This window comes from Stegodyphus dumicola, chromosome 6 (assembly GCF_044657685.1).
Source record: "Stegodyphus dumicola isolate Sdum_Otavi_A_Nest chromosome 6, ASM4465768v1".
In the NCBI taxonomy this organism is placed as follows: domain Eukaryota; kingdom Metazoa; phylum Arthropoda; class Arachnida; order Araneae; family Eresidae; genus Stegodyphus; species Stegodyphus dumicola.
Window position 1 is genome coordinate 3,842,979 of NC_140773.1, and position 14,089 is coordinate 3,857,067.

General features: G+C 33.6%; 1 protein-coding gene and 1 long non-coding RNA gene across 7 annotated transcripts in view; one reads left to right on the top strand and one right to left on the bottom strand.

Annotated features, from left to right (window-relative positions):
• Positions 1-14,089, top strand: part of LOC118180687 (inositol polyphosphate-5-phosphatase A-like) — a 205,971-nt gene that overhangs the window by 54,072 nt on the left and 137,810 nt on the right. The gene's annotated exons all lie outside the window — the stretch shown is intronic.
• The window catches only part of LOC146996650 (uncharacterized), a 41,318-nt gene that overhangs the window by 4,250 nt on the left and 22,979 nt on the right, over positions 1-14,089 (bottom strand). For 3 of the 6 annotated variants that reach the window (XR_015041564.1, XR_015041559.1, XR_015041562.1), the window contains one exon: positions 2,526-2,673. The exons of 1 other annotated variant lie outside the window; for it this stretch is intronic. This is a non-coding gene — a long non-coding RNA (uncharacterized LOC146996650). Of the gene's footprint in view, positions 1-2,525; positions 2,674-9,169; positions 9,269-14,089 lie in introns of all 6 variants that reach the window. 2 more of the 6 variants (XR_015041560.1, XR_015041563.1) reach the window with 1 other exon arrangement.

Genomic DNA, 14,089 nt, shown 5'->3' on the forward strand with positions numbered 1-14,089 from the left:
AGAAAAGATGAGTGTTCTTAAACGTATACTCTAATATTTCAAGTCTCGTAAACTAGCGTTAGTCCTGCATATACTCTTAATATTTTCTAGTCTCATCTTCAAGTGTTCGCTACCAGTAACCAGTTCAATATGCCAAACAGATATAAAATGGTGCTCCGTGTAAAAGTGAACCGCACATGTTTTTCAATGAACACAGTTTTCAACTCAACACGAGTGAGTACAATGAACGTGACAAGCAAATATTAAATAGGAACTCTGGAAATATGTGAATAGCACATAGGATTGCACATTAATATACCCAGTTGATATTGTTCGTTTTAATGCATCAGAATAACTTCTTATATCCAAACTCTACAGTCAACATTCTCTATAAACTCACAATCACAATGCATAAAACACTGCTAAAATACTCATTCATCACAGGGTTTCTTTAATAACCCATCTTCCAGAGTAACTTATAAATTTCGCTACAATTTTTAATACTCCACGGAAAATTTTGGCTGGGCCTAGTGATAATAGAATGCTCCATCAATTGAGTCATACAACAGGAGGTACAGCAACTCAGCTGGTGGTAAGTAAGCGTACACTCTCTCTAGGGTAGAAACTTCTTCTTTTTATGGGATCAGATGAGTACCGTTCACTCGCTGAAATAAACCGGTTCTTATTTATAACTTACAACTCACTAATAATAACCTTGATGAAAAAATTTGAGAAAAAATGTAACCTTATTCGGGTACAGTATTATATTTTAATTACGCTAAAGCCCTCCAGGAATATCTGCCTAAAGAGAGTGATGCCTTCGTGGAGGATTTTCGAAGTAAAACTGGTTCGTATACATGTTACACATCAGGAAAAGCACGAAAACGTCATGCAGCCAGCCCGTTTGCCGGGATTCCAACCTACTAATGTTCAGCGACTTTACTGCTCGGCCAAGTTAGGCATAGATATTTTCAGAGAATTTCTTTGCTCCTGATTTTATTTATTGAGATGATGGTAAAGCCTTGAGGGCTATCTATCTAAGGGAAGGATGCCTTCATATAGAGGACTTTCTAAGGGAAACTGGCTCGTATACACATTTCAAATGGTGAAAGCCACGAAATGACTCATGCAGCCAATCCATTTGCGGAATTTGAACATCGTATCGAACTACCAGTGTTCAGCGACTTTATCGCTCGGCCGCTGGTGGGCTGTTTGCTCCTGAAGAGAAGAGACTTGTGTCCGATGCTTTCAAAATCAACAGAGTTATTGAAAATCTACATCAAACTAAGGCTGAGTTTGCACCTAATATGTATAACTGAAATTTCAAATTAAAATTACAAACCACGATGTTTGGCGACATTTTGTTGTTTGGCAATTTTTATAATGCCTTTTAAATTGTTTTGGCAGCTTTATTTTTTGTTTGAGGAATTTATTTCAGTTTAAAAAATTATCCTACAATTATCTAATTATTATAATTCATATTAATATAATTATTGATCATAATAGTGATGTATTTACAGCAATGAAAATATTACTCATCTTAATTTTTGCTCAAACTCAGTCTTGAGAATTTTAGATTAACTACTGGAAAATTGCCGCGAATTCGCAAACAGATGTTTTGAACAGATACAATCGAAATTTATTAATATTTTAAATCTGTGCGTTAGCCATTTTTTTGTATGGTTGGAAAGTGCTTTCAAGCATCAAAATTCTAAGTAATAACTTCCATTATTGAGATTTTCAAGGAAGCGAGCAGAATACAGTCACTTGAAAAAAAAAAAAAAGACTTATGCGAGATTATCGCTTAAAATGCACAAAATGGTTTTTACAATCAATGTCATTTGAGGCTGCAGTTTTATTAATTAAAATAAAAATACTAAATTTCAATTTCCTTTTTCTGAATTTTTCATATTTTTAGCAAAAAAAGATGCAAAATCTTACTGCGGTATGCTTCGGCTGAAATTTTTAAGAGTCTGCATGAGATTATTCTCTCTTTATAGATGCACATAATCATTTTTACAATCAATGTTATTGCGATGTTGAGATTTTCTGTATTTAAACAAAAATGTTAGTTTTCAGCTTTCAATTACTGATTCAGATTTTTACAGCAACAAATGAAAACTTTTATTGCAGTGACTTTCCATAATCCAAGCAGAATAAAGCTGCTTAAAAATGAGAGACCCACGTGAAATTATCGCTCGAAATGCTAAAAATCATTTTTCTAATCAATGCCACCCTCACGTTGAAGTTGTACTAAATTTAAATAAAAAAGTTATATTTCAAATTTAAAACACTTCGATTTCTAAATTTTAAACATTTCTATTGCTTAGAAATGCAAAAATTAAATGTGTAAAATAAAAGATACATATAAAAATATTTCAGTAGTTTTAATCGCATCACAAATACCTTTTCTCCCCCCCCCACTTTTACGGTCGGGAAGAAATCAAAGTGAAATTATGTTTACAAATTATGTTTCAGTGACTTGTTTTATTTTCCCATGTCTTATTTCCTATAGCAGGTAACAATCAAATCCTAAAAAGACTTACAGATATGATAGGACATAACACTGTTCTCTCTACCAAGAATCCATTCCTTGTTCCTATCTATAGGCTTGCTGGTGGGAGCGAAGACGATGATCAGATAACGTTGCAATAAACTCCTGCACAATTCATCCCGGTTGACCATTTCATGGAACTGAAATGAAATGAAGAGCAATTTCTTAGATCATTTGAAAAAGTAAAAGCCGGAGAACGTGTCACATCTCCTTTAAACGAAATGATTTGAATAGTCACAAATGCAGATTCTCTTTTGAAACGAATCAAATTATAGAATTTTTTTTTTTTTTACTTCCAACCGCAGCGTACAAACAGAACAAAACAAAACAGAATGCACACAAAACAAACAGGATATTGTACAAACAATGCAATAGAATGCAGTATTGTGCAAACAGAACTCAGTGAACATATAATGTTAAAAGCCAATATCTCATCATTTGCCCTCCTAGTGCTCCAGTAACTTTGTTGTTGTTACTTATGCTCACTTGTCTGACTGTAAAATCAGCCCAAACCCACAAAATTCCTCTTGGCAAGGAGTGCAAGATACGCCTGTCGTTGGCAACAGCATTGAGCACCTTACAGGTGACGGTGCTATTTAGCTCAGTTCCACCCCCCATTTTGATGGAGAGCACCCCGGGGGGTCTCCATTCCTCTTCCCTTCCACCAAACCGCTTGTCGCATATTTAAAAAGCAGCCATGCGTTTACAAACATCTATACATCTTTTCATTTCGTCCTGACCTGCTTTCATCTCATTTTTAAGAGATTTCATCTCTTCCTTAATGGATTCCTGGCCCAATTTCATTTCTCCTTTGAGGGATTCCTGGCCCAATTTCATTTCTTCTTTAAAAGATGTTTGGCCAGCTTCCATCTTTTCTTGGAAAGCAGCAAAATCAGTAATGAGCTGTCTCAATTGTTCTTCCATCCCTCTTGTTATTGGCATTCAAATCCCACTTCTGACACCAAAAATTGTTGCGTGCGTACGGGCTCGTTATGAAATGAATGCACAAGTCCGATGAAAAATGAACAAAAATTTATTATTATCACAACAAAAATGCTTAAATTTTCTCAAATTATCATGCAGTATTACAATATCTCACAGTAGTTATCTTTTAACTACTCAAATATCCAATAGAACGTAATTCAAAACAGCTAAAGAACGCTAATCCGCGAATTCGCTACAATCAACAAGAGCAGTTTTCTAAACAACAACAAACTAAGCAAGCAACTACTACGAACTGAGATGTTTTCCTCCTTTTATAAGATTTTAAAATCACGCGCTAGAATTTTCCAGTACTTTCTCGAAATCAAAAAGAGATATTTATTTATTAAATGCACATGCTCTTGTATTTTTAATTTTCAGGCATAGCCTTTTCTTAATATTCGTCATGCGCTGCACTGCACGGGGAATAAAACAATTTAATTTATAATTCTACTAACATTAGCTATTTCTATACCAAATCCGTAACAATATGTAATATGTTGTACTTTAAATGCGACATGGTGTATGAACCAAAGTATTATTGTATGGCAATGTACTATCTGCCAAGCCTCTTGTATGGCACTGTATTTCAATCAGCGACTGGTGTTAAGGCCTCTCACCCTTTCCCATACCATCTTGGGATGCTCTGGACAAGGGGAATGCTAATTAATTGTAGATGTGCGGTGCTTGTCACCTCAGAGGCTCCATGCAGCACCGGGCACATTACGATAGGGGTCCTGTCCATTTTTCATTTGAGCCACAGCTGGGCAGTTTGGGTTAGTAAAAATACCAGAACAATAGAAGTGGCATGCCCAGTGCTTAAATTGTGGCGGAGCCCAGCTCCGGTGCTTCTAAATTTTTAAGATAAATTACAATTGTAGCCAGAACACACCGGAGCCCTAAATAAGATGAGCTCCAGTACTACTTTTATAAAACTAAACCACAATTTCAAGGACAAAAATTAGAATTCCTAACGTTTTAGTTTAACAATAAGCAGATCTTGCAATACTCTATTTCCCTAGAAATACGAGCTCATGAGAACATGAGACGTTCAAGTAAAGTCCTCTCACTCACAACTCACATGTGGAAACCTTTCCGTTTAAGAAGGGCAATAAATTTGGGGGAGTTTGTTTAGGAACGCGTACATTTCTCGCCATGCCATCTTATCTAGTGCATTCTTATCGATGCTTACAGCTAGTTACCCTTCCAGGAAAGAAAATTTGTGTTCTTAAATGTGCATTAAGTGACAGCGAGTACAGTAAGGGGAAATACTGAGATAAACTGCTCAAGCACATCCTACACATCGTCTTCTCAGAGTATCCACTAATGTAACCAAATACGGAGGTGCAAAAAGCGTAACCAGCAACTTCGCATTCATTCTTAACAGATTCAGACTCATTTTACCCCTGACATACATCGCTTGATGGCTATAATTGTTGGCTTTAGTTTTTCCTTATGCAAATTTTGATCGGAGTTCAATCGGTGGTAAGCTAACGTGGTTGCCGCTGATTGGCCGAGTATTATATGTACGCCGGTATTGGCGAATGAGTTATAATGAGTTAGCATAATGCTAGTTTTCTTTCACTCAAATGATTTTAAATGTAAAGGCTACAGTACTAACTTATTTTATTTTAATTTATGGAATAAAGCATGAATTTTATTTAGATTAGTCTTAGCTTTATTTAAGGGAAGCAAAATATGATTTGCATTTATCTCCACTGCCATAAGGGTTATGGGCCCAGAGCCAACAGCTAACCTGTTACCCAGTTCAACTCAGCATTGAATGAATGTAGATGAAGAGGGCCGTTATCCATGAAAAGAAGCTGACCTGTCTTAGAAGTTTGTTCAAGTCGTTGTGCTCACGCTTAATTGAAGATGTCATTACTACCTGAAAGTTTTGAGCTGCTAAACCATGACAACTGGGATCGATGGAAAGTCGATATTAAAATGCTGGTACTGGATAGAAATTGTTGGATCTTCATAGAGGATGAAGAAGAAGAATTAGATAAAAGTACAACAAGACGTGAAAAGCAGGAATTCACACTGAGAGAGAACAGAGCCTCCACTACATTATATTATGGAATTAAAACTGAGTTCAGGCCGCTGATACAAGAATGCTCAAGTGGTAAAGAAGCATGGGAAGTTCTACAGAAGCAATTCGAACTCAAAACAAAAAGAAAGGATAATTCAGTTACTGGATGAATTTTTTAGCATTAGATATACCCCAAATGAAGAAATAGGATTATTCATCGCGAGGATAAAAATGACTGCAAAGTTGGCTGAAGCTGCACACAACTTGCCAGATCTTTTTAAAGGATTTCAGGCAATAAGGAGATTACCCAAGGAATACGCCGGCATTGTACAGTTGATCTAAGGTGGAAGGACGAAGATTTTACGCTGGAAAGAATTGCTGAAGAACTGGTAAGGGAAGAAAGCCGACTTATGGTAAATGCTGATTTAGAAGACAGCAAGGTAAGCGTGTTCAATACTATTAGTTCAAATGCAGGGAAAGATACGCAGGGAAATGGGGAACAAATTCAGAGAAATGGGGAATATGAGAATAGGACCTTGTTTCATTGTCATAAATTTGGACACTTAATCGCTCAATGTGAAGAAAATGTAAGTAAAAATCAGAAATTTAAAATAGACGATAATAATGGACAGTTTAAAGATAAAGAATTAATGTTAGTAGAAAATTATGTAACAACTACAGATAAAGGAGGTAACGCAGGTAAATTTAATTGGGTCGTAGATACTGCAGCTACAACTCATTTCTGTAATAATAGAAATTTAATGACAAATTTTGAAGAAATAGATGATATACGTATGTCTTTAGCTGTAGGAAATTCTGAAAGTAAAGTACAAGGAAAGGGTACCGTCAAATTTGCAGTAAAAGTAGGCAATCGAATAAATTGGATTGAGTTAGATAATGTGTTATATAATCCAAATCTAAAAAGAAATTTACTATCGGGAGCAAGGTTAGAAAAGGCAGGTGTTCATTTTGTGATTTCAAAAGGGAAGATGTGGATATATTTTAATAATTGGGATAGATTATGCTACGCTAAACGATATGACGGACTTTATCACGTAAAACCATTTAGATATGCAACAGATAAAAAGGAAGCTGGTTACGGTACAGAAATTGGAAAGTTAAATAAAGTAGACAATACGATGCTATGGCTTCGGAGATTTAGCCACGTAAATTTTGATTATGTTAAGAATACTAGTAAGAATCAAAGCGTGAAATGGTTACCAGAAATTGAAAAACCAATGGAGAGGTGTGAACCGTGTATTATTGCTAAATCTAGTAGAATAACTTTTAAAACTGTTCCGAAGAGATCAAATAAACCATTGCAGTCGGTTTATTTAGACGTTTGTGGCCCACTCCCAGTTTCATCTAACGGTGGGAGTAAATATTTCCTCACTATTGTGGATGACTATAGTAGATTAGTAACAGTGTATTGTATGAAAAAAAATTAATCATTCTACAACTTTAAGAATTATCATAGGCAAATGGAAAGACTGACGAATAGGAAATTAATAAGTATACGCACCGATAACGGTGAGGAATTCTGCAACAGGCAATTCGAAGGGTACTTAGCCGAAAATGGAATTAGTGTTGAACGCACAAACGCGTACAGCCCAGAAGAGAACAGTGTGTGTGAACATTTTAACCGAACGGCATTAGATGCAGTTAAAGATATGCTTAATGATGGTAAAATGGGAAAAGAATGGTGGGCAGAAGCTCTTGGCTGTTTCATACATACATGGAACAGAGTATGTCATAAAAGCAACCGAACCCCTTATGAAATGTTTCTAAATAGAAAACCCAATGTTGTTTATTTTAAAATATTTGGTAGTTGGCATGCGAAAACAGATTAGAAATTACAAATGAGAAAATAAATTACAAATGAGGTGCAAAGAAGAAATCATGGTAGGATATGTGAAGGAAACTATGGGTTATAGGATATGGCTACCAGAAGAACGCAGATTAATAGAAACCTGTAATGTGAAGTTCGTTGAAAAATTGAATTTGATGATACTTTGATTTCTGTTCCAGGATGCCATTTGCTTCCTGGAACAGAAATCAGACAAAAACTGGGATCGATGGAAAGTCGATATTAAAATGCTGGTACTGGATAGAAATTGTTGGATCTTCATAGAGGACGAAGAAGAAGAATTAGATAAAAGTACAACAAGACATGAAAAGCAGGAATTCACATTGAGAGAGAACAGAGCCTTCACTACATTATATTATGGAATTAAAACTGAGTTCAGGCTGCTGATACAAGAATGCTCAAGTGGTAAAGAAGCATGGGAAGTTCTACAGAAGCAATTCAAACTCAAAACAAAAAGCAAGGATAATTCAGTTACTGGATGAATTTTTTAGCATTAGATATACCCCAGACAAAAACTAAGTTTAAAAGACTAGAGGAACCTGAGCTATTAGCAGAATCAGATGAAGAACAGGAAACTTCTAGAGAAGAAATAAAGTTCTCAGATGATAAATTTACCCCGAAAGAAGAATCAGACTTAAACTGGCAAAGAAAAGCAGTTAAAAGGCCAGACGGAAGATGTACAGACATATATTATTATGTAGAGGGAACAGACACCCGTTTTAGATCCTATAATGATATTGAAATGTATTGTGAGGCAAGAAATATTAAATTTGAAAAAGATAAGTTTGGTTTTATTGGAAAAAAACGAATACTCGGGTTAATTTATTATTTATTAATTTTGTAGAAAAGGAGACTAGCTCCGTGTCTGAAGAGGCAAATTCCGTAGAAATTGTTATATCACAAAATTTTAAAGAAGCACGAAAATCAGTAAATGCCGAAGAATGGGATAAGGCAATGAAAGAAGAAATTGACACAATGAAGAAAAGAAAGGTTTGGGAATTAGTCGAAAAGCCAGAAAATAAAACTATGCTAGGAAACAAATTGTTCTATATGCTAAAAAGAAATGAAAAGAATCAAGTGGTTAGATACAAAGCACAGGGATTCAGGCAGAAAAGAGGTGAAGATTTTCATGACGTTTACAGTCCTGTAGTAAATTTTTCAATCATAAGAATATTTTTCACTATACTGGTATGTTTATATATGGATGGACTAATTGTCAGTTAAATGTAAAGAATGCATATTTATATGCAAACCTAAATGAAAATTATATATGACCTAACCAAAGGGATTTATTGAAGAGGAAAATAAAGTGTGTTTATTACACAAGGCCATTTACGGTCTACATCAAAGCGGCCATGAATGGTTTTGTGAATTTGAAAGTACTTTAGAAAATCTACATTTTAAGAAAATACAATGGTGTAATTGTGTTTATAAAAGTTCAGATGTAACTCTCTTGTTATATGTAGATGATATTGTGATTTTTAGTACAGATCAATATGGTATAAAGTAATTTCACAGCTGAGTAAGTTTTTTGATCTTAAAGTATTAGGCAAAGCTGAAATGTTACTTAGAATTGAATTCTTAGAGAACGAGAATGAGGTTTTTATATATCAGCAAAAATATATAGAAGAAACTTTTGAAAAATTTAAACATTTTCTGATACCAATAACTTCACTTCCCATAGATAAAGGCATTATTCTTACCAAATTAGATTGTCCATCTACAAGTGCAGAAATTGCGGAAATGCATACATTACCCTTTAGAAATCTGTTGGGATGTTTAGTTCTTGTAGCTAACAGGACAAGGCCTGATATTACATATGCAGTGAATATCTTATCACAGTTTCAGGAGAATCCTGGAATTAGGCATTGGGAAGCATTGTTGAAATTGCTTGGTTATCTCAATAGTACTAAATTATATAAATTAAACTTATCGAAGATTAAACATCTAAATTTATATTGTTATTCAGATGCTGATTATACAAGTAATAGGAATGACAACTTGTCATTCCTATTATATTTATATTATATTTAGATGGAGTACTGGTAATCTGGAAAACTGTTAAACAAAAAAGTGTAAGTTTATCAACCATGGAAGCGGGGTATATCGCCTTATCTAAAGCAGCGAAGGAATTAATGTGGACAAAAAATGTCTTACAAGATGAAATTTTAAAGTTTAATTTAAGAGAATATAAACTATTTTGTGATAACAAGTCTGCCATTGATTTTTCTAGATCGCCAATAGAAAATCGCCAAACTAAGCAGAGAGACATAAAATATCACTTTATTAGAAGACTAGTAAATGATGGAGTGTTTGACCTTGAATTTATCACCAGTAAATTAAATACTGCGGACTTATTTACAAAAGCGGCGACTGCTGTTAATTTAAGGAAGTTTTGTTTAGATGTTTTCAGTGTTTAAAGACAATAAGTGCTTTCGTATAATAGAATTGAACTATGAACTTCTGTAATTCTGTGTAAGTTTTGTTTTTCTATTTGCATGAGGAAAACAGGGCCGTTTGTTGGCTTTAATTTTTCCTTATGCAAATTTTGATCGGAGGTCAATCGGTGGTAAGCTAACATGGTTGCTGCTGATTGGCCAATGACGTCAAGATCTGCGGGTTGGTCGAGTATTATATGTACGTCGGTATCAGCGAATGTGTGTTTTTATGAGTTAGCATAATGCTAGTTTTCTTTCACTCAAATGATTTTAAATGTAAAGGCTACAGTGTTAGCTTATTTTAATTTACGGAATAAAGCATGAATTTTATTTAGATTAGTCTTAGCTTTAAGGGAAGCAAAATATGCTTTGCATTTATCGCCACTGCCAACACTACATATATATAAAGAAGAATGTTTGTGTATTTGTTCGCAATTAACTCAGCTACTACTATAGCTATCGTCACTAAGCTTTCTACAGTTCTTTTTTGGGTCCTGAGAAAGGTCGACATCCACTGCCTCCCCAAAAATAGCTAAAATCTGAGATATTAATTAATTCTGAAAACTCTAATTTTCGACCTCATTTTTTCGAGTAGGAACAATCTCGCACGTTGGAGATAAAAATCTGCTTTCTTTCGAGAAGTGTTGTCACTGCTTGCTTTCAAATGGTAGAGTTTGTTAAAAAAAAATTTGTAAGTTTTACGATGAAATAAAAATAGCTTTGCTCAACATTAAATACATTTGCTAGCTTTCAAATCGCAGTTTGTTAGTCAAAAATGTGTAAGCGTTACAATATATATATATAAAGAAGAATGTCTGTGTGTGTGTGTGTTTGTTTGTTCGCATTATTGACTTCTAATAAATTATGATAAACTTTTTGTCACATTTAATGGACTGAAATTGAATATAGGTGACATATTGGACGGAACTTGAGCTTTTACGACCTTTTGATTAGAAAGACGAAAATCATTAAAAACTGTGTGCGATTGTTGCCAATATAATGGGAGAGAATTAGTCTATTTTTCTACAGAAATTTATATTATTCTAAATTTACAAGATACATTATTCTAAATTTAACTTAACTGGCATCGGATACTTCCTCTAGTAAGTAAATAAATAAAAATGACTCATAAATGAGTTTTGATCTCTGAAAGAACATGCATAATATGTAAAAAATGCTTTTTTCTCGAAAACGTCTTAGAATAGACTGCTGTTAGTAATTAAAAAGATGTAGAAAGGAAGACAAAATCTTCTCAAACCTCTTTGAGTCAAGCAGAATAAAATATTATGGTAGAATTAAAATATTCTCTCGAGAGGCAATATAAGTGGATAGCTATCTTGGTTAATTCTGACTGCTCTGGTTCATTAAGCCTAATTAGCAAATTCTGTGTTAGGTTTTTGACAAGTGAATGTCAAGCTACTAATTTCTTTTAAATAATGGCCTTCCTTTTTCTTTCCGACATTGAGTTGGAGTTAGATATTTTTCTTAATTATTGGTCAAACAGTTGATTCGAAAAAGAAAACTGAACCAGGAGTTTTATTGCCATCTTGGGGCACGTGAGTGAAAAAGCATTACTACTATTTTTTTTTTTTTTTTTTTTTTTTTTAAACTGAGGAGGAAGGGAAGTAAATATAAAAATTTAAAAATCTGGAAGCTTTCAGATTTTGCATTACTCCCAAAAGGGCGTTTTTTAAAGTTTTTGTGTGTTACCATTATTTATTAAATATGTTCTTTATAATATAAACAAATTCCAAATTTGGGTATAAAACAAATTCCAAATTTATTCTTCCAGATCCCCATATAGGAATGGAAGACTACGTTATTCAAAATTGGATGTCTCTAGGTACCGTTGTTTTATCACAATGCCAGAAACATACATACATTTGTGCAGATTCGTCATTATTTAATTTTTTTTAAATATAATACAGGGCTCTAATATTTGGTGGCAACAATTTGAAAAGTGATATGCTGTTTATAGTGAATCAACACAAAAATGCCAAAAACGAAATGAATGGCCCTCCTCGGTAAATTCCCCTTTGGGACAATAAAATGAAATAAAACTGAAAGTGTTCAGATTTTAAAGTCACACAAGAGAGTTTATTAAGATTTTCTACACACTCGCTGAGTTCGCAGCTTATTAGTCTGCTCTTGAACTCACTTACATAATTTGTTTTGTTATACACATTGCTTTCTTCGCTTTTACTCCGTGTAAAATTCAATGGTAAAATGACAAAAGTATTATTTTACATTTAATGCAGCATATCTTTAGAATTTCCAATACAGTAACAAGTACTGTTATGCAGTTTCATATTTTTTTCAGTCTTTAATCAGTTCATCATATTAGTATTCAGTTTTGATAGCAAGATGGCTTACAAAACATTTTTTTAACATTTTGTTATTAACATTGTGTTATATTGCTATGTGCTAACAATATTGTTAATTTTTTCTTATTGTTGTGTATTAACCTTATCTATTAAATATAAGGTTCTTCACACTTCACCACATAAAATTCAATACCAACGGCAAAATCACTAAATATTTAAAAACAGCATACTTTTAAATTGGTGATACAATGGAAGAAGACACCATGCATATTTTTATATTTGCTATACTACTTCTATAAAAACTAGTTATCATGAAAAGTTAGAGTCGAATTTGTTTATTAAAATTGAAAGATAAATAACTTCCACTTTTCTGAATGGCAACAGCTTCGCACGCTGGAGACAAAAATATTTAGTTTCGAAGTTTCGCCGTAGGTTCCGTGGTTTCAAATCAATGAGTTCGTTAATGAAAAATTTTAAATTTTAAATGAAAAGTTTTTTAAAATATGAAATAAATAATAAAACAAATTTGAAATTCAAAAATCGGGCGTTCAGGTGCGAATGTTTGCATGCAGGACTACGCTATTCAAAATTTGCAAAAACATATGCTAGTATGCAGCTTTTAAAAATGTGACATTTTTCTGAAGTGTAAGCGGCGTAATTGGGAAGAAAGCAATGCTTAATAACAAAGCTTTAAAAATGGATAACTAGTAGCGAGTGCAAGACTAGATTAATAGACTACAAGCTGAGAGAAAGCACAGAAAACCTTAGCAAATTCATTTAAGCGACCGTAAAAATATTAAACCTTACCGAATTTTAATTTCTTCTAAATATATAAAAAAATTTTACACAAGAAGTGCAATATAAAAATGTAAAAGGCAGGAACACAAGAAAACACAACCACGAAAATTACAAAGCACTTAAAACTTCCTCAGAAGATATGTGTTACGTACGAGCCGCTTGCAAAATTTGAAAGCTTTTAATATTCGCTTTAATAAAGTGAAAACTTGATTGTGTTTGCATAGAACCGCTGAAATGCCATACGTTTCATTTTGAAATAACTATCAAAGAAAAACTGATCGCATTGAAGAAGGATTGGTTTCGAACAACAAACATCATTAACATTTCCCTTTTTCTTACCTAGTAGAAGCAGACTTCAGATAAGTCAATAATTTACCGTAGAAACCAAGAAACTATCATGTTAAGCAATTTTATGCTAAATATTTAAAATATTACATCAATACCTCAAGCGCAGCCATCGCGGTAATAAAAATTGAGCCATTGTGCAAATAAAATCTGTGATTCTGTTTCTGAAAACTTGTGTATATTTGTAAAATCAAAAACAATAACAATACAAAAAATAATAAGGCAAGAACCTAGTAAACCATTTTTCATATTCTAATTATTAAGTTATTTATGTGCCATAATTTTTATTACATTTATGTGGTATGCTGTATATTATAGAGAAGAATATAAGGGGTTTGCAGAAGAAAACCATACTTTTAAAAGCAGTTGTACAAGTAACAAGTAAAAGGTCATTCTTTCATGGTCAAGACAACAAGTAAAAGCTGGAAAGCCTTTTAATATTAAAACATATTTTTATTTTTACTTATTACGTGCTCCGCCTTTAGGCATTACACGGAAATGAAGGAATGCCCTGTGGAGGTCATTTTAAGGGAAACTGGCTCGTATCTGCCTTATGCATGGGGAAAACCACGAAAACGACTGGGCAGCTAGCCCGTTTGCTGGGAATCAAACTCCGAAATGAATTACCAGAGTTCAGTGGCTTTTACTGCTCGGCTGCTGGTGGGCCTCTGAACATACTAAGAAGGGTTTTTATGAATTTCAAGAAGAGTTATTCTAGTCTTTTTTTATTCAAGAGAAAATTACTCAACTTCTTTCTATGAATATTTCATG